The sequence below is a fragment of the Amia ocellicauda genome, chromosome 2, assembly GCF_036373705.1.
Source record: "Amia ocellicauda isolate fAmiCal2 chromosome 2, fAmiCal2.hap1, whole genome shotgun sequence".
NCBI classification, from domain to species: Eukaryota; Metazoa; Chordata; class Actinopteri; order Amiiformes; family Amiidae; genus Amia; species Amia ocellicauda.
Genome location: NC_089851.1, coordinates 1,687,679 through 1,709,691, shown reverse-complemented (window position 1 = coordinate 1,709,691; position 22,013 = coordinate 1,687,679).

Genomic DNA, 22,013 nt, shown 5'->3' with positions numbered 1-22,013 from the left:
CTGTCAGAACAACACGTGTTAGCTGAGTTACACCTGACATATGCTATTCAACTATATACCAGCAGCAGCAGCTGATTTTCAGTACACTGATCTCCCCAAAATATTTTCAATACTTTTATATATATATGTCCATGATAAAAAAGGATTCCTTTACTAACTCATGATGACAGACTAGCGCTTGAAATTCTCTAGGCAGTTCTCCAACAATGTCATTAGGATGTAGATTATATTATATGGAAGACGAACAACATTAATTAATCACTTGTTTTTTTATATCTTGTTTTTCTCCACTCGCTGTAAACAGAATTGAGGTAAGTAGCATTCTGAATTCCCTCACCTGTGAGGAATGATCCATAAGAAGAACCCATGCTTTCATACCCATTGAAGAGCACTGTTGTGATTGTGATTGAATAGGAAGTCCCTGTTCGGAGGTTAGTGAGGACTGTAGCATTGGACTTAGCAACAACGATGCCCATGTCATAGATAGAGCTGTAGACCACTCTGTAGGTGTGTGGGGTATCAGCTATTCCTTGCGCGACTCCCCATTGTAGAGATGCAGAGTTCGTGTCTACAGAGAGCACTCTGACTGCTCCAGGATGGGGCACTGCTCGAGAGAAGAGGAAAACAGTTATTGGTACCCCACCCCACTGCAGCTATATCCATTTTTAGTTTGTTTGGTAACTGTTTTAATCGTGGCTGCCAGAATCGAGGCCAAAGAAGGCAGAACGAATCTGTGCACATCAGGGTGTGCTTGGCTCCATAGATCTAGCATGAACCAAGACTTCACTGCAACTCCCTGGGACTGCTCCAGCCTGGTGTCACTGACCCAGGACTCCAGGTACTGTAGTACTGTACCTGTACCATGAGGCTTGGTTGAGTCCAGGACAAAGAGAGGCCGGACAGGTGAGTTAATTCACCTTATTCTTACCCTAAGCCACTTGATCACATCACAGAGTTTTTTAAAGATAGACAGCAAACCAAATGTTCACTTTGGGTCTGGTTAATGAACACTTTGGGCCTGGTTAAAAACCAAACATTGACTCACTTTTTGAGTACAACCCTGAATTAAATGGTGGCTGATTTGTGTATGTATGTATATTTATTTATTTATTGGCACATGCTTCTTTCTTCATTCTATTTCTTCTACTTTTATGAAAATAATAATTTTAAATGACACGTGCCATTCATTGTTTTTGTCTTTACTGAATTCCAATCTCACCTGTGTAATATGAATATATTACAGCTGGCATGTCATTCTGACACTTCACTGGGATGACAGAGACTGAGTACTGAGAGCCGTTGTGCAGAGAGGTCACAGTCATATAATTAGCTGTAGTGCTCAGCGTTTGCTTCGTGGGTCCAGACACTTCAATCCTGTAGTGGTCAACTTTCCCAGCTGATTCAGACCAGAGGATGGCTAACGATGTTGAATCATAACCACTATAGAATTGCTTGACTGGTTCTACAATGACAGGGGACAGACAAAACCAACAGTTCAATTAGAATTCACTTTTATGCAGATAAAGTACAAACTGCTGAAACAATGTTGCTTGGTTTGGGAGCTTCACACCAAACCAAAGTGATTTTGTGCCAGTACCTTCTCTCTCTGTGCAAGAAAGATATCGCTGCTCTAAAGGCAGTTCAGAGGAGAGCAACCAGACTTATTCCAGGTCTGAAGGGAATGTCCTACTGAGAGACTGAGGAACTGAACCTTTTCACCCTGGAACAGAGGAGACTACGTGGGGACTTGATCCAAGTCTTCAAAATCATGAAGGACATCGACCACATCAAAGCAGAGGAGTTTTTCCAGATCAGGAGGGACACACGCACCCGGGGACACAAATGGAAATTGGGCTACAAGGCATTCAAGACAGAAAACAGGAGACACTTCTTCACACAGAGAGGCGTCACAATCTGAACAAACTCCCCAGCGATGTGGCTGAAGAGACAATTTGGGATCATTCAAAAACAGACTGGATAGGATCCTTGATCACTTAGTTATTAATGGACACCAAACGAGCATGATGGGGCGAATGGCCTCCTCTCGATTGTAAACTTTCTTATGTTCTTATGTTCTTATGTTCTTATATGTAAATTATGGATTTGCCAATGGGGTTAGATAATTACTTTCGTAAGTCAATTGAAAATAAGTAAAAGTTGTATATTAACTATGAAGACATTTTATATTTTGCATATAAGTACATTCACTGAGTGTTAGCAAAGTATCAGTAAGGTGAGTATACTCAATTTTGTTGATGCCAAAGCATCCTAACCTGCAGTGTCTTTGTTAATGGACGTATTACATGAATCTGAATGTCAGTTTCTCCAAGAAACTACAAGAGCACAGGATTTGTCGTCCCCCGCGCTAGCTTGGGTAATTAGCTTCAGTGTTGCCTGAGGTAACAATCATTTTGGAATCTGACATAGTTGTCCTTCAAGGTCATACATTTCAGTTGGTTGAAACAGAAGAACAATAATATGGAAATAATCTCCTTTAAAGTAAGCCAAGTGAAAATCAAGGTCAGGCCGCATGCCTTTAATAAAACAGCTGCTCATCAAAACTCATCAACTCATGTACAAGTTCTGTAAGGATGTGTGGAAACTCTGCTCTGTCACTCCATAGATTGACTGCTTTTTAGTAGCACTAACCCAAAGGATCATCTTGGTTGAATCATTGTTCATCATACTCTGAAGAGATAAACTGATCGCTAGATTTAAATACAATATTTATTCAATTGCATGAATCACCCAATAACATTCATTGAAATATAAATGGATACATACTTCTGCCTAGACTCTACTTCCAATAAACTATGTCTATAAACACATGTGACCCGTCAGCGGCAGTCCCATCCTGTTTCTTTCAGCTCTGATTACCAAGGTCACCAATACTGGAAACAACATCCAGTGTTTGGTATTTCAGTAGATGTCCATCCATTCATCACAGTTAAAATAAATAAACAAACAAGCAAAAAAAAAAAAAGTAAATAAATAAATAAATACAATATAAAAATGGCCGTAATTTAAGAATTTAAATTATGTTTCACACTTACCTGCATAGCAGACAAAGTTGTGTAACTCAGTACAGGAGGCATTCCTCCACAATGAAGACTCTACCACAGCACAGTCCTCACTCTCATCGGGCCCCACGGGCTTTAAACCGCCCCAGTTTTGGTAACTCAGTGGGTCCCCGTTCGACCACCTCCACTCTGAACTATTGATCTTGTTCAGCCCGATCCAAAACGACCCGAAAGGATATATGTCGGCCTCATTCACAGCTGTCACAGTGACCAGGTCTGTGTAGCAGGTCTGGCAATACTTCTGCGCCTCACTCCACGTCTTCGGTGAGGTGTCATTCAGGTAATAAGAGGTCTGACACATGGTAACTGCAACCACAGCTGGAAGAGGAACATTATTCGTCACAACAGTTACACAGCATTGAGGGTTCATGCTGAGTTCAGCTAAGTACTGTGTACAACAATTTGTTCGACCATCTGGATGGTACACTCTTGGGAGGGAATGTGATGCAGCCAGTTATGGTGACTAACAGGTACATAATTGATCATCAGCTGAAAGGGATTGTGTGAATTGATAAATCAGAGTTGTGGTTGGGCATGAGAGACCTTGTCTCAGAGGACCTGCTGCAGGAGGATGAGGATATTTCACGTGTGTCACATTTTCAGGGTGTGTGTGTTAGATCCAGTACAATACAAGTATTTTTATTTCAAGAACTGACATTCACTAGATTTACAATTGACCACTGAAACTGAGGCAATCAACCCACTTTCTTCAGTGTTAGTGTGCCAGGTCATTTACATTAGGGCTTGCCTTTCTTTGCATTCTTCAGGGAAAAATCTGCCAACATGTTCTGCTATTAAAGCAATGCATTTTTTCTGTTGGTATACTCATGAATATTACAACATTTCCCAAAAGTGGCCTAACAATGTGTATTTGATACTTAATTTTAGTCACTAATGACCTCATTCTGCTTTCAAATTGATTCTCTCTCTCTCTCTCTCTCTCTCTCTATATATATATATATATATATATATATATATATACACTCACCTAAAGGATTATTAGGAACACCATACTAATACTGTGTTTGACCCCCTTTCACCTTCAGAACTGCCTTAATTCTACGTGGCATTGATTCAACAAGGTGCTGAAAGCATTCTTTAGAAATGTTGGCCCATATTGATAGGATAGCATCTTGCAGTTGATGGAGATTTGTGGGATGCACATTCAGGGCACGAAGCTCCCGTTCCACCACATCCCAAAGATGCTCTATTGGGTTGAGATCTGGTGACTGTGGGGGCCAGTTTAGTACAGTGAACTCATTGTCATGTTCAAGAAACCAATTTGAAATTATTCGACCTTTGTGACATGGTGCATTATCCTGCTGGAAGTAGCCATCAGAGGATGGGTACATGGTGGTCATAAAGGGATGGACATGGTCAGAAACAATGCTCAGGTAGGCCGTGGCATTTAAACGATGCCCAATTGGCACTAAGGGGCCTAAAGTGTGCCAAGAAAACATCTGCCACACCATTACACCACCACCACCAGCCTGCATAGTGGTAACAAGGCATGATGAATCCATGTTCTCATTCTGTTTACGCCAAATTCTGACTCTACCATCTGAATGTCTCAACAGAAATCGAGACTCATCAGACCAGGCAACATTTTTCCAGTCTTCAACTGTCCAATTTTGGTGAGCTTGTGCAAATTGTAGCCTCTTTTTCCTATTTGTAGTGGAGATGAGTGGTACCCGGTGGGGTCTTCTGCTGTTGTAGCCCATCCGCCTCAAGGTTGTACGTGTTGTGGCTTCACAAATGCTTTGCTTCATACCTCGGTTGTAACGAGTGGTTATTTCAGTCAAAGTTACTCTTCTATCAGCTTGAATCAGTCGGCCCATTCTCCTCTGACCTCTAGCATCAACAAGGCATTTTCGCCCACAGGACAGCCGCATACTGGATGTTTTTCCCTTTTCACACCATTCTTTGTAAACCCTAGAAATGGTTGTGCTTGAAAATCCCAGTAACTGAGCAGATTGTGAAATACTCAGACCGGCCCGTCTGGCACCAACAACCATGCCACGCTCAAAATTGCTCAAATCACCTTTCTTTCCCATTCAGACATTCAGTTTGGAGTTCAGGAGATTGTCTTGACCAGGACCACACCCCTAAATGCATTGAAGCAACTGCCATGTGATTGGTTGGTTAGATAATTGCATTAATGAGAAACTGAACAGGTGTTCCTAATAATCCTTTAGGTGAGTGTGTATATATATATATATATATATATATATATACAGTGAGGGAAACAAGTATTTGATCCCCTGCAGTGAGAGACAGAATAACAACAAATAAATCCAGAAAAACGCATTTCAAAAAATTTATAAATTGATTTGCATGTTAATGAGGGAAATAAGTATTTGATCCCCTATCAATCAGCAAGATTTCTGGCTCTCAGGTGTCTTTTATACAGGTAACGAGCTGAGATTAGGAGCACTCTCTTAAAGGGACTGCTCCTAATCTCAGCTCGTTACCTGTATAAAAGACACCTGTCCACAGAAGCAATCAGTCAATCAGATTCCAAACTCTCCACCATGGCCAAGACCAAAGAGCTGTCCAAGGATGTCAGGGACAAGATTGTAGACCTAGATAAGGCTGGAATGGGCTACAAGACCATCGCTAAGCAGCTTTGAGAAGGTGACAACAGTTGGTGTAATTATTCGCAATTGGAAGAAACACAAAATAACTGTCAGTCTCCCTCGGTCTGGGGCTCCATGCAAGATCTCACCTCGTGTAGTTTCAATGATCATGAGAACAGTGAGGAATCAGCCCAGAACTACACGGGAGGATCTTGTTAATGATCTCGAGGCAGCTGGGACCATAGTCACCAAAAAAACAATTGGTAACACACTATGCCGTGAAGGACTGAAATCCTGCAGCGCCCGCAAGGTCCCCCTGCTCAAGGAAGCACATGTACAGGCCCGTCTGAAGTTTGCCAATGAACATCTGAATGATTCAGAGGAGAACTGGGTGAAAGTGTTGTGGTCAGATGAGACCAAAATCGAGCTCTTTGGCATCAACTCAACTCGCCGTGTTTAGAGGAGGAGGAATGACCCCAAGAACACCATCCCCACCGTCAAACATGGAGGTGGAAACATTATGCTTTGGGGGTGTTTTTCTGATAAGGGGACAGGAAAACTGCACCGCATTAAAGGGACGATGGACGGGGCCATGGACCGTCAAATCTTGGGTGAGAACCTCCTTCCCTCAGCCAGGGCATTGAAAATGAGTTGTGGGTGGGTATTCCAGCATGACAATGACCCAAAACACACAGCCAAGGCAACAAAGGAGTGGCTCAAGAAGAAGCACATTAAGGTCCTGGAGTGGCCTAGCCAGTCTCCAGACCTTAATCCCATAGAAAATCTGTGGAGGGAGCTGAAGGTTCGAGTTGCCAAACGTCAGCCTCGAAACCTTAATGACTTGGAGAGGATCTGCAAAGAGGAGTGGGACAAAATCCCTCCTGAAATGTGTGCAAACCTGGTGACCAACTACAAGAAACGTCTGACCTCTGTGATTGCCAACAAGGGTTTTGCCACCAAGTACTAAGTCGAAGGGGTCAAATACTTATTTCCCTCATTAACATGCAAATCAATGTATAACTTTTTTGAAATGCGTTTTTCTGGATTTTTTTTTGTTGTTATTCTGTCTCTCACTGTTAAAATACACCTATCATTAAAATTATAGACTGATTATTTCTTTGTCAGTGGGCAAACGTACAAAATCAGCAGGGGATCAAATACTTTTTTCCCTCACTGTGTATATATATATATATATATATATATACACACACACATATAGTGTGTTTGGTTTCAAATGGATTTTTCCATAAATCATGTGTATTACATTTTAAAAATATAACTTGCTATATGTACAATCTGTATTTAACTGCAATATTTACCTATGGAGAATTAAAATCAATTTAATGTATATTCGTCAAAACTATTACATTTGATCTACTTAGTATTTGTAGTCCTCATAATATCCCCAGTAATAACTTCAAGGTCCAAACCTTTCTGGGTTAGGTGAACCTGAAAATAAATCCAACCACGCAGCTATCCTGTAATAGTTCCCTGACACTGAAACCATTTACTTACCTAGAAAAACCACAGCAGTCCTCTCCATGGCTCGTGTCCCTTGTGCTTTGTGGACGGCCGGAGCAGCTCCCCACACAGTCGTCTGAGTGAGTCACTGCTGAGCCCTCTGAGCGAGTGCAGGAGACTGTGAAGCCTCAATTTGTTTGTCTGGGGAAAGAGAGTGAGGACTCATTCGCTTTTCATCTTCATTCTCACTGCTCAGGTGCTCAGATTTAAAAACTCACCGGGTTATAACTCAACCCCGTGCTAAAACCTCAGATTGACTCTGTGCCTGTGCAGGTGACCCCCGGACAGCTGCCTTGCATCTCTCACAGCAGCCAGCAGTTATACAGTACGGGTCCTTGAGTCGAGGTCAAAAACATCTTCTCAGGATTGCAGAGTGTGAGCAATGAAAATGAGAGTGGCTGGCATGTCACTTAGCCAGGTGAACCACACCTGGGGGAGGGTATAGCGCAGTATTTCTCTGGCTCCATCAGCTAGGGAGTTTATCTGGTTTTGTTTTTTTAAACATGACAACCAATCGGTAGGTAACAACATCCAGTGACCTTCACAGGCACAATTTTAATTTGACCTCAGACCAGCACCTCCCTGCTTTGCATCTGCCTGGGCAGATGAAGGAAGCCCAGGCAATTTGTTCTTCTGTGTGAACCGGTTACGTGTTTATTTACATGGTAAAAATGTCAGGAAATCTTCAGATGTTTTGGAATCCCTGCCTCAGTCTGTGATGATACCAGTGTTAAGGGCAAGGGGTGAGGGTCGTGGGTCACAGAATAAGCAGGTGCCACATGTGTGGTAACTACAGTGATGGTTCAGGAGGTCCAAGGAGAGAAGCACACTGGCCCAATTACCAGTGGCAAGAAATGTGTTTGCTGGGGGGGCAGCTGAATTTCCTGAGAGGGGTGTGGGGGGGGTGGGGAATGCTGGATGGTTGCTGTTATTTTAGTTTGCAGACAGAGGGAGCGGTGATCTCATCGAGTCTGTCTGGGATTACATGAAGAGAGAGAAGCAACTGAGGCTACCTAAATCCACAGAAGAACTGTGGTTAGTTCTCCAAGATGTTTGGGCTGACCTACCTGCAGAGTTCCTTCAAAAACTGTGTGCAAGTGTACCTAGAATCGATGCTGTTTTGAAGGGAAAGGGTGGTCATACCAAATATTGATTTGATATAGATTTTTCTTCTGTTCAATTTGCATTTTGTTAATTTATAACTATTAACATGTCTACTTTTGAAAGAAAGCATTCTTACTTTACATTTTTGCATAGTACTGTATATATACACAACCTTTCAAAAGTTTGGGGTCACTTGTCCTTGTTTTCCTTGTTGAGTGATAGCCTTCTTTCTTCAAGATCCCTTTTACCCTGTACAAATCTCCCACTTAACCACCACCACACACCCCCAGACCATCACATTGCCTCCACCATGCTTGACAAATGGCGTCAAGCTCTCCTCCAGCATCTTTTCATTTGGTCTGCATCTCATGAATGTTCTTCTTTGTGATCCGAACACCTCAAACTTAGATTCGTCTGTCCATAATACTTTTTTCCAATCTTCCTCTGTCCAGTGTCTGCGTTCTTTTGCCCATCTTAATCTTTTATTTTTATTTCTTTTTATTTATCCCCTTTTCACTGTTGATGTTGAAACTGGTGTTTTGCGGGGACTATTTAATTAAGCTGCCAGTTCAGGACCTGTGAGGCGTCTGTTTCTCTAATGTATTTGTCCTCTTGCTCAGTTGTGCACCGGGGCCTCCCACTCTCTCTTTTCGGGTTAGAACCAGTTTGCGCTGTTCTGTGAAGGGAGTAGTACACAGCGTTGTACGAGATTTTCAGTTTCTTGGCAATTTCTTGCATGGAAAAGCCTTTATTTCTCAGAACAAGAATAGACTGACGAGTTTCACAAGAAAGTTCTTTGTTTCTGGCCATTTTGAGCCTGTAATCGAACCCACAATTGCTGATGCTACAGATACTCAACTAGTCTAAAGAAGGCCAGTTTTATTGCTTCTTTAATCAGCACAACAGTTTTCAGCTGAGATAACATAATTGCAAAAGGGTTTTCTAATGATCAATTTACGGTGGCCCTGAAGTGCAACTGCTGAAAAAATAAAACAGCTGCTGAAAAAATAAAGCAGCTGCTGCAGCATTTTCAGAAGCAATTACGGGAAGGGAGGAACATTGTGAATATATTTGACTGACGCCATTGGACAGCAAGCAAGTCACGTGAGCAGCTTCTCAGAAGAGCCAACAGAATCTGAGAAACGGGCGCCAACTGCGCAGAGCGAGAAGTATCATATTAATATTGCTGTGTCTTCTGCTCTCTGTCCACTTTGGTGACGTATTCATATTGCTGTGTCTTCTGCTCTCTGTCCACTGTGGTGTCATATTAATATTGCTGTGTCTTCTGCTCTCTGTCCACTGTGGTGTCATATTAATATTGCTGTGTCTTCTGCTCTCTGTCCACTGTGGTGTCATATTAATATTGCTGTGTCTTCTGCTCTCTGTCCACTTTGGTGACGTATTCATATTGCTGTGTCTTCTGCTCTCTGTCCACTGTGGTGACATATTAATATTGCTGTGTCTTCTGCTCTCTGTCCACTGTGGTGTCATATTAATATTGCTGTGTCTTCTGTTCTCTGTCCACTGTGGTGTCATATTAATATTGCTGTGTCTTCTGCTCTCTGTCCACTGTGGTGTCATATTAATATTGCTGTGTCTTCTGTTCTCTGTCCACTGTGGTGTCATATTAATATTGCTGTGTCTTCTGCTCTCTGTCCACTGTGGTGTCATATTAATATTGCTGTGTCTTCTGCTCTCTGTCCACTGTGGTGACATATTAAGAGTTATAGGGCTGTCCTAAAATGTATTCAAATTAATGAAAGCTTAGGTAGGAGACAGAATGGGCTTAAAAGTAGCTAGATTTACTAAATTAACAACTGTACTTCATTATTACAAGGCAGTGGACAGCGCTTTATTATTCTTAAGTGCTAATAGAAAACGAAGAGACAGCTTTAACAAATTTGAATATCTCCAAAAAACAAAGAAACAATAATAAACAACACATTAATATAAGATAGTATTTTTATTTTAGGGGCGGCGCGGTGGCGCTGGGTTCAGGTCTCGGCTCGGTGTCTGTCTGCGCGGTTTCCCCAGGTCTCCCGCTTCTTCCCACCGTCCGCCAGGTTGATCGGCAAAGCTAAACTGCCCAGCAATGGGCTGCGTCCGTCCTGGTGTGTTCCTGTGTTCCTGCCGATCCGCCATGGCCTTCCCGCCACCCTGACCAGGATAAGCGGCTTCGAAAATGGATGGATTTATATTTCATTAAGGACTTTTGTATTGTCTCTCTAACTTATCTTAATTCTACATGCATTTTATACTGATTGTACTTTTCTGCTTTAAAACCATGTCTGTAGGGTTCTGTACAAAACCTGTTGGGAACCTTAACCTTTGTTGTATTGTCTACTTCAAATAAACCATTTACAAATGTGCCTGCACAATATATATTATAAAGAAAACAATATATATACACATTAACCCATTTACACAGAAAAGTATATTTAATTGCTAAAACATCAACATCTTTTATTATTATTATTATTATTATTATTATTATTATTATTATTATTATTATTATTATTATTATTATTAATGAGTGTTATTCTATCTTTTGGAATTGCTCTCAAATTAGCCTGCCCCACTTATGTGTGACCAAACATTGTAATTTACATTGGATCAGGACTACTTTAAACGTAAAATCTTTCAAGTACAGTGAACAGAAAATAAGGCTTCTACAGTAAATGAATAACTGTAACAGAAAAAACACCAACCGAGCACATAGTCACTCTATACATGCATGATTCTTCAGCGGTTCTGTCGACCCTTTGGGTTGTTCATGAGTTAAAGGGTTCGTTTAAGACCTGTGAGCTCCGTGGTCACAAGCGATCATTTAAGAGCCTTTTCATCATGATCTCGATTGATTTAACACACATTCAACTGCTTTAAGGATCCTGGTTTGCAGGGAACCTTGGTAAAGGGTCTAATAAGAACCAGGTTCCTCCACAGTATCAACCCTGGAATCCAAAAAGGTTCTTATTACAACCTTCACTTCTTACAGTTTACATATAGGCTGAGTACTGTAAATGTATATGGAAATATACATGTTTAGTTAAATTAGTGATTCCATAAGCTTTCATTAATACTAATACATGTTAGGACAGCCCTATAACTCTTAATATGTCACCACAGTGGACAGTGAGCAGAAGACACAGCAATATTAATATGTCAGCACAGTGGACAGAGAGCAGAAGACACAGCAATATTAATATGTCACCACAGTGGACAGAGAGCAGAAGACACAGCAATATGAATATGTCACCACAGTGGACAGAGAGCAGAAGACACAGCAATATTAATATGTCACCACAGTGGACAGAGAGCAGAAGACACAGCAATATTAATATGTCACCACAGTGGACAGAGAGCAGAAGACACAGCAATATTAATATGTCAGCACAGTGGACAGAGAGCAGAAGATCACAGCAATATTAATATGTAACTACAGTGGACAGAGAGCAGAAGACACAGCAATATTAATATGACACCACAGTGGACAGAGAGCAGAAGACACAGCAATATTAATATGTCACCACAGTGGACAGAGAGCAGAAGACACAGCAATATTAATATGTCACCACAGTGGACAGAGAGCAGAAGACACAGCAATATGAATATGACACCACAGTGGACAGAGAGCAGAAGACACAGCAATATTAATATGATACTTCGCGCTCTGCGCAGTTGGCGCAGTTTCTCAGATTCTGTCGGCTCTTCTGAGAAGCTGCTGGGCCCACGTGACTTGCTTGCTGTCCAATGGCGTCAGTCAAATATATTTACAATGTACCTCCCTCTCCGTAATCGCTTCTGAAAATGCTGCAGCAGCTTCTTTATTTTTTCAGCACCTCCAAATCTCACAGCCCCTGCTTTATTTTTTCAGCAGCTGTTTTATTTTTTCAGCAGTTGCACTTCAGGGCCACCGTATCAATTAGCCTTTTAAAATGATAAACTTGGATTAGCAAACACAATGTGCCATTGGAACACAGGACTGATGGTTCATTTTATTTAAATATAATACATTTTTTCATGGTCCAAAGCCCCAAAATGGCAGGTGGTACAACTGTCCAAACATATATGGAGACAACAAATTTGTAGTAAAAAGGTTATTTTAAATTATTAATCAAATAGTTTAGCATAATTGTGTGTTAAATTGCTTTTAAATTGTTAAAAGTCGTGAAACAGTGCTATGTTAAATGTATTCTATTTAAAAAAAAACTTTTGTCCGAAAAATGCATTTCTCCAAATGTCAAATGGCGCAACCCATAAGAAAGAAAACTATGACCAGGATATGGCATCACAAAACAAGACCCCAAGTGACCCCTATGCTGCAGTAACAAGATTTGCAATTCTATCACAAATATTTGATAATTTGACATTTTTGAGCCATGTTGAGGGTGGGTCAAGTTACCATGTCAGGTGGTATGACCCCTGGAAAACTACAAAACAAAAATGGTTTTGTAGCAATTGGTATTTTATTTTAAAAATGTATGTATACACTTTACTTCAAGGCCAAAAGTTAATATAGGTGTCCAAGTTAATGCTTGTTAGATTTGAATTGGGATTGTCAGGTGAAGCAACCAATAAGTCAAATGGTGCAACCAGAATTACAGTTACACCAATGGAGAAAAGTCATGTTTGAATATATTAAATACATTTGAATGATCATAATAATCTTTCTATATGATATTAAGTTAATTAAGTGCATCTATTTTAATTCATTAGTGTTTCAAAAGAAACACCTGAACTAAATAAATTAACCCAGCATTTTATTGTGAGCCTCCAGTCCACAGTTTGATAGTTAATGTATGTAATACACTGAATTTATAGTCAGGCTTATGAATACCAAACATATTTTTCAAATATGTTTTCACTATTTTATATGTGTTCAGAAAATAATGCCTTTTGTATTTCATGAAAACCGTGATTTTGATTTATATTTTTGCATTTCGTGGTACAAATAAAAAAAAATAGATACAAACTTAGTCTAAAAAGATTTAAACAAGCAGAAATGGGGGTGAGTTAAAAGCCAAAAGAAACCAGAATAAAATTAATGAACTTCTTTCTTGTTATTTTGTGATAATCAATTGTTATTGAGCATGTCAGGTGGCACAACCAGTCATGGTCAGGTGGTGCAACCAGCACATTTATATTTTAAAACATCAATTTTCATTGCAACTGCAAAGTTAAGTCATAAATATGGCTTTAACACCTTATACAATATATACAAATAATTTTTACAGTTTAAAATAAGTTTTTCTTTCTCCCTATGGCAAATTGCAGGGGCGTCGCTAGACCCCATTTACTTGGACAAGTGCCCCAGTATAAATCTGCTGTGCTGCAGTAAAATCTCAAGTTTGAGTTTTAACAATTTACTTTATATGTCAGTGCATTCATTTAGATTGATAATCCCAGAAAAAATAAATGGATCTAAATGCAACGCAGTAACCCAATCAACGCTTGTAAAAGCAACGCAGTTTAGCCGAAAACACAAGCTGATGTGTGTGCGCACGGAAATGGATTTCCGCACACAGAAGTCCAGGTGTTGGCACGCAAGTCAGAATTGAGGTAGGTTTTGTTATTTGCATATACAGTGTATGCCTTTTATGCCGTAAAACATGTTGAGAATGTTCATGTACAGTATGTTGCAGATACTTAAATAAATATTTCCATAAAGATTAATATCTCTACATGTTTACCTTTCCCAGTACTTGTTGCAGTGTAGGAATAGAGTGTTAAGCAAGGGAAGTTTGTATACTGCATTGTGTTGAACACTTCTTACACACAGCAGGCTTTCAAGAAAAATTAAAAAAGCTATATGAGTAATGGGGGGCCTGTGCCCCAATAGAGCTTTATGTCTAGCAATGCCCCTGGGAAATTGGATGCTTAAAAACGTAAATACAGTGCGTCCAGAAAGTATTCACAGCGCTTCACTTTTTCCACATATTCCATTAAATTCATTATTCTCCTCAAAATTGTACAAACAATACCCCATGATGACAAAGTGAAAGAAGTTTGATTGAAATCTTTGCAAATTTATTAAAAATAAAAAAGCACATGTACATGTACGAAACGAGCTCGCGTCAGGCCATTCTCAGTGAGAAGATGGAAGAGCAGTGTGGGGGTGCACTGTAATGACAGGGGGGAGTAGTGTAACAATCTTGAGCCTTACCAAAAGGGGCCTGGGCCCTTTGATGTGGTAAGATCACTGCATTGTGGCATGGGAGAACAGGGTTTGAGTCCCTATCATGGCCAGAACCCCTGGGTCATTACAATATATATATATATATATATATATATATATATATAGGTAGATAGATATACACTCACCTAAAGGATTATTAGGAACACCTGTTCAATTTCTCATTAATGCAATTATCTAACCAACCAATCACATGGCAGTTGCTTCAATGCATTTAGGGGTGTGGTCCTGGTCAAGACAATCTCCTGAACTCCAAACTGAATGTCTGAATGGGAAAGAAAGGTGATTTAAGCAATTTTGAGCGTGGCATGGTTGTTGGTGCCAGACGGGCCGGTCTGAGTATTTCACAATCTGCTCAGTTACTGGGATTTTCACGCACAACCATTTCTAGGGTTTACAAAGAATGGTGTGAAAAGGGAAAAACATCCAGTATGCGGCAGTCCTGTGGGCGAAAATGCCTTGTTGATGCTAGAGGTCAGAGGAGAATGGGCTGACTGATTCAAGCTGATAGAAGAGCAACTTTGACTGAAATAACCACTCGTTACAACCGAGGTATGCAGCAAAGCATTTGTGAAGCCACAACACGTACAACCTTGAGGCGGATGGGCTACAACAGCAGAAGACCCCACCGGGTACCACTCATCTCCACTACAAATAGGAAAAAGAGGCTACAATTTGCACAAGCTCACCAAAATTGGACAGTTGAAGACTGGAAAAATGTTGCCTGGTCTGATGAGTCTCGATTTCTGTTGAGACATTCAGATGGTAGAGTCAGAATTTGGCGTAAACAGAATGAGAACATGGATCCATCATGCCTTGTTACCACTGTGCAGGCTGGTGGTGGTGGTGTAATGGTGTGGGGGATGTTTTCTTGGCACACTTTAGGCCCCTTAGTGCCAATTGGGCATCGTTTAAATGCCACGGCCTACCTGAGCATTGTTTCTGACCATGTCCATCCCTTTATGACCACCATGTACCCATCCTCTGATGACTACTTCCAGCAGGATAATGCACCATGTCACAAAGGTCGAATCATTTCAAATTGGTTTCTTGAACATGACAATGAGTTCACTGTACTAAACTGGCCCCCACAGTCACCAGATCTCAACCCAATAGAGCATCTTTGGGATGTGGTGGAACGGGAGCTTCGTGCCCTGGATGTGCATCCCACAAATCTCCATCAACTGCAAGATGCTATCCTATCAATATGGGCCAACATTTCTAAAGAATGCTTTCAGCACCTTGTTGAATCAATGCCACGTAGAATTAAGGCAGTTCTGAAGGCGAAAGGGGGTCAAACACAGTATTAGTATGGTGTTCCTAATAATCCTTTAGGTGAGTGTACATATACACTACTAGGTGTCCCAACTTTTGTTGATTACTTAAAAACCCCCATCTGTATAACAGCAGTGTTGGAACAGACTGTGTTACTACAGCCTCTTAAGCATTATTTGGACAGTATTGTACTGCAGGAAGTAGTAATATTGCTCTCATTGCTCTTATATTTTGTAAGTCGCCCTGAACAAGGGTGTCTGCTAATAAATAAATACATAAATAAATAAATAAAAATATAATGGTGAGACAAAGGAAGACAGAGCATTATAACCCTTAAAAGTGTAGGTCTTTCCTTTAGAGAAATTGCAAAGAAAGCAAAGGTCTCATTGAGTACAGTTTCCTACACCGTCAAAAGTTATTTGGAAACTGGAGGAAATGCTGACAGGAAGAGGTCTGGCAGTCCCAAAGCCACAACAGAATCAGAAGACAAGTTTCTGAGAGTCAACAGTGTAGCTCCCTCCAGTAACCACAATTTAATTTAATTTAACCATAACTGTTCCTTGATTTTAATTGGAGGTTTTATTCTGTAGTTTTAGTCAGAATTATCACCTTCCGTGAGAACTATAAAGTTACTGAAAATACAGTTAAGCACACTCTTACAACTTTCTTGTCTTATGAGTGACTCATTAGCTTGATATAACTCTGAAGTGCTTACATACATAAAAACAGTTTAGCCAAATACATAACAGTATCAAATTAAACACATGAATAACAGTAAAATACCTCATTGGCTGCTTATTACAGAAGGGAGGAAATCAAAAACGTCACACTTCTTATTCCTGGCATGAATTCATACTTATCCTTATTATTATAAAGTTACCATCCTAACATACACGCTTCAACCTTTACGAGATACACCCGATGAAAACTAGCTAACACAGCATGAGACAGCCATCACTCCAAAAGTGTGTCGCTACAATAATAATCCCTGTAACAACAGTTCTTAGCCACGTAGTTCTGCATTACCCATGCATAGTGAACACGTAAGCAATTAAAAAAACAACAACAACATAGACTGACAGGTTATTTGTCAGTTACACTCCCACCAATCACCTGTGATTTCTGAGAGGGGGTTCTGCAGTTTTCTTGGTTGGCTTCCATGAGGGTAACTGTCTTATGGATGGGCCTCTACAGATAGGTGGGTTTGGTGATGCATTTACCTCTCTCATCCAGGGTTGAGTCACTGATCAGTAATTTGAATCTTCTCACGTGGCCATCCTGTCCCGGGTACACTTCTGTAACCTTTGCCAATTTCCACTGGTTGCGTTCTGCAGTATCATCTTGCAAAATGCCATTAATCCTTGTGTTTCTTCTGTCCTTATTCCATTTCTTTCTGTGTTGGAGGTTTAGGTGGTACTCTTTCTTCCACATTCAGAATTCGTTCACCAAGAATTGTACTCTGCACCATATCTTGCGGTGATAGAGATCTTCCTTGATGAACTGCCCAGGTGGTGGTGAGATAATTGTGGACTTCATTGTCAAGATGTGATTTGGTTTTAGAGGTTCTGGACATTAAGACACTTCGTATCGTGCGGATTTGCCTTTCCCAAACACCACCCATGTGACTGAAGATGGGGTGTTCATAATAAACTTGCATCCATGTTCCTTCAGTCGCTCTTGATCCATTTATTTCAGGGTGTCAACAAACTTGTGTCTTGCACCAATGAAGTTGCTAACTTGATCACATCTGATTTGACGAACATTACCACGTATGGCAATGAATGAACATTTCACACATTTGTAGAGGAGACTGCATTGCTACATCCTAGGATCCATATACTGTTGGATCGCAGCTCATTGATCGTCATTCCACATCCTTGGTGTCGTACACTATCTTGGAAAATGAACAAGATGTGGCAAATGTTCTGAATGAGTATTTCACAGAGGTTTTTACAAAAGAAAAACGCATAACATGCCACAGTTTAACAATCAGTCCAGTCAAACCCTAAGAGAGATCAGGATAAATGAGGAGGAGGTACTAAAGGGACTAGAGAACAAACAAATCACCTGGACCAGATGGTATATTTCCAACAGTACTTAAAGAAATTAGGGAAATTATTTATAGGCCGCTAACTCAATTATTCCAAATGACACTTAGAACAGGGGATGTGCCAACTGACTGGAAGACAGCAAATCTCATACCAATCCACAAGAAAGGGGACAAAACTGAGCCAGGAAATTACAGACCGATCAGTCTCACCTGCATCACTTGTAAAATGTTGGAAAAAATGATTAGACAGAAAATAGAGGAGCATCTTAATGAAAACCATATTCTTGGAGATAGTCAACATGGGTTTAGACGAGGCAGATCATGTCTTACTAATTTATTCGAATTTTTTGAACATGCAACCGCAGCTGTAGATCAGGTGAAAGCATATGATATGATATACTTAGATTTTCAAAAAGCTTTTGATAAGGTTCCACACCAAAGACTGATCCTCAAATTGGAAGCTGTAGGCATTCAGGGTAATGTAAGTAGATGGATTATGAACTGGTTAATGTCTAGGAAACAGAGGGTGTCGATTAGAGGAGTCGCTTCTAACTGGAGTGAGGTTGTTAGTGGAGTTCCACAGTGATCAGTACTAGGGCCTGTGCTTTTTCTAATCTATATTAATGATCTGGACTCTGGGATAGTTAGCAAACTTGTCAGATTTGCAGATGATACTAAAATAGGTGGCTCAGCATATACAATCTTGGCAGCACAGGCTATTCAGAGGGACTTAGATAATATTCAGTTGTGGGCCAACACCTGGCAGATGAAATTCAATGTGGACAAGTGCAAGGAAATACATGCAGGTAACAGAAATGTCCACTATAATTACACTATGGGAGGTACAGATCTAGATGAAGTAACGCATGAGAAAGACTTAGGAGTCTATGTGGACTCCTCACTTTCTCCATCCAAGCAATGTGGGGAAGCAATAAAAAGCATTCAAAACAGAAAACAGGAGACACTTCTTCACACAGAGAGGCGTCACAATCTGGAACAAACTCCCCAGTGATGTGTTAGAAGCTGAAAGTTTGGGAACATTTAAAAATAGACTGGATAGGATCCTTGGATCACTTAGATATTAATTGACACCAAACGAGCACGATGGGTCGAATGGCCTCCTCTCTTTTGTAAACTTATGTTCTTTTGATAGTGCTTGATGAGCAGCACTGACAAGTAGCTATCTCTTGGTAGGATTACAGGATGCTTCACATGGGAATGAAGAGTTGTATGAGTCAAGCGACTTCCCACCCTGAGGATACCTTGCTCATCCAGAAATTGACTCAATTTATGCAACTTGCTTGCCTTATCTATGCTCTTGATGTCTTTTTGATGCCATCAAGGTTGTGTATCTCATAGGAGAAGGCTGCTTCTTGAACCATCTTTATAATGGTGAGCTCTGCCTCTCTCCTTTCTTCTAGGCTTGTAGCTTCACTGAACCTCAGTTTTAAACCCATGGCTTCCTTGACACGTCACTTGAGCCTGGCAATAGCTTTCAAAACTCTTGTCCAGTCGGAGAACTTTTGAAGGTGATCTAGTAATGATCTTTCTTCCTTTGCCTGGGGACCAGGGATTTCTGCAGCTCTGTGTCATTGTCTGAGATCTCTCTCACTTTGACTTGTCCTTTGGGAAGTTCCTCCTGCCAAAGAAAGTCTGGACCAGTTGGAAGCCATGAGCTGTTCTGATGTGAGACCTCTGGAAGCATGATCAGCAGGATTTTCTTCAGAGGTCACATATCTCCATTGTTCAGGATCTGCTTAATGCGTTATATGGTTAGCTACAAAGATGTGGAATCTTCTAGCTTCATTGTTGAAGCCAAGAAGAAGTATTCCTGTAGACCTTGTATCTCTAGCTCCCTTTTGAGCATTTCACTTGTTCGAACAGCTACCACCGCTGCTGAAAGTTCCATTTGTGGTATGGTCGTAACCTTGGAAGGGGAGACTCTCGACTTCCCCGTAACTAAGGAGCAATAAACTTTTCCTGTTGTGCTGATTGTTCTAAGGTATGAGTACTCTCCATAACCTGAGGTACTAGCATCGGAGAAGTGATGGAGCTCATAACTCTGAAATTCCTTGAAACTTGATGGCAAGTAGCATCGTTAGACCCTTACTTCCGACAAGTTTTGTAGACCTTGGAGCCAGAATTCCCATTGGGAACGTAGGTCATCTGGAAGGGGGTCATCCCAGTTGATCTTGTCATGACACATCTGCTGCTGTACACCAAGCACTCTCTCCATGTGTGGTTCACCCAGAGCCATATCCAGGTCTTTGGCATCCTCGGCACGTTCTTCCTTGGGAATTGTGTCTATAACTTCCTTGCTGTTGGAGATGAACTTGTGCAACCGAAGATTGTCGATGCTGCAAAGCTCCCCTGCTTCTTTCACCAGCTGGGCTGCTTCAGCTTCAGACGTTATGCTCATCAACTCATCATCAACATAAACGTTCCTTTTTATGAACTGGATAGACTCCTCACTGAAGCTTCCTCGTCCTTCGGCAGTAAGATGTTTGAGACCATAGTTGGCGCAACCAGGAGATGAAGCTGCACCGAACAAGTGGACCTTCATAAGCTATACTGAGGGTTGAGACTCTAGATCTCCATTCCCCCACCAAAGGAACCGCAGATAATCTTGGATTTCTGGTTTCACATGAAACTGGTGGAAGATGCACTCTACGTCACACATGATTGCGACTGGACCCTTACGGAAATTGCAAAGGACACCCAGCAATGTGTTTATCAACTCTGGACTGGTAAGGAGATGGTCATTCAAGGATGTCTCTCAAAACTTCGCTGAGCAGTCAAAGACGACTCGTATCTTGCTTGCGTGTCTTCCTCCTTGGAGACCTTCTCAGCATCTCCACAAGCTATGGTGTCTTCCATGAAGGCTGTGTAGTCCTTGTAGTACTGCTCGTCTCTCCTTAGCCTCCTTTCTAGGCACTTGAGACGGTGAATGTCTTATTGTTTGGCAGGTTGGGTCTTTCTCCCTTAAACAGCAACAACGTCCTTGCGTCTGATGCCCGCTTTCATTTTTGTCAGGAACCAGATACCCTCTGAGATATGAGGTCCTCTTCTGTGGCTCTCTTGCTGAAGTCGGATTCAAGCGTCTTGATGATATCCAGTGCTATGATGACCTCTCTTACGTGTGTTCTACAAACATAGTGTACATGATTTGTGAAGTTGGAAGAGGATTGAACACTTGGCATCACCTGTCGTAGTAGTAGTATATCTTCTCAGTTGCTGGTATGTTCTTCCTGTCTATCAGAGTCTGAAAAGAGACCTTCCAGTCAGTGAATGTGAGTGATTCTCCATTGAATGTTACTGGTTCTGGTATGGTGAGGCGATTTACACTGATGGTGTTACGGAGGACTAGTAACAGAATGGGAGAACCCAGGTGCGGAGAGGCAGAGAAGAGTCGAAACGGGCGAGGGTCAAGAGCCGGCAAACAGGATCCGAGGAAACAGGAAGAAGAGTCGTCAAGAGGGTAGGCAGGAGGTCGGGCGATGGTACAAACAAGACAGTAGATTGAATCCAAGAGGCAGTAGTCGGGGCAGGATAGCAAAGGTCATAAAGAAGGCACAAGTAAATACTGGGAAGAATGCTTAGAAATGTCAATGCGAGGAAGAGCAAGACTTAGCATTGAATGCAGGGGAAAAGGGGTTTAAATAGAGAGCAGAGTGATGCAGGGAACAGGGATATGAGGTGCAGAGCCAATGAGGGTGGAGACTGAACACTGCATGTGCACATGGTGGTGTGGAATGTTAATGGAATGAGTGAAGCTGGTGAATGGGAAGGATGGATTACAATTCGGGGGATGACGACCTCTGGTGGCAAACAGTGGGATGGTGAAGTGAGGATGATACAGATGGATTCTGCTAGTAACCTGACCATGGTATTGGCGCCATCTTCTTGTTTTGTGCTTGTCACATGTTGTGGTGAGAGACTGTGAAATGAGCAACTTCTGTGCATGATCTCTTTCTCTTTCACAGATTTGCAGTTAGATTAGATTAGATTAGTTCTCTCTTCTCGTCCTGTGAGTATTCATTTTGCTCATACACTTGCATCCGTGCCTTGGCAGCATCTAGTTTCTTGAGCACTTATAGGCACTCTAACTCTCTACGCTTGTCTTCTAGTGTCCTTTGTCTGGCAGAATTGTTATCCTCTAACTTGACTCACAGCCTAGCTTCTTCTAAGCTGCGTTTCACAGCCTCAGCTTCTTG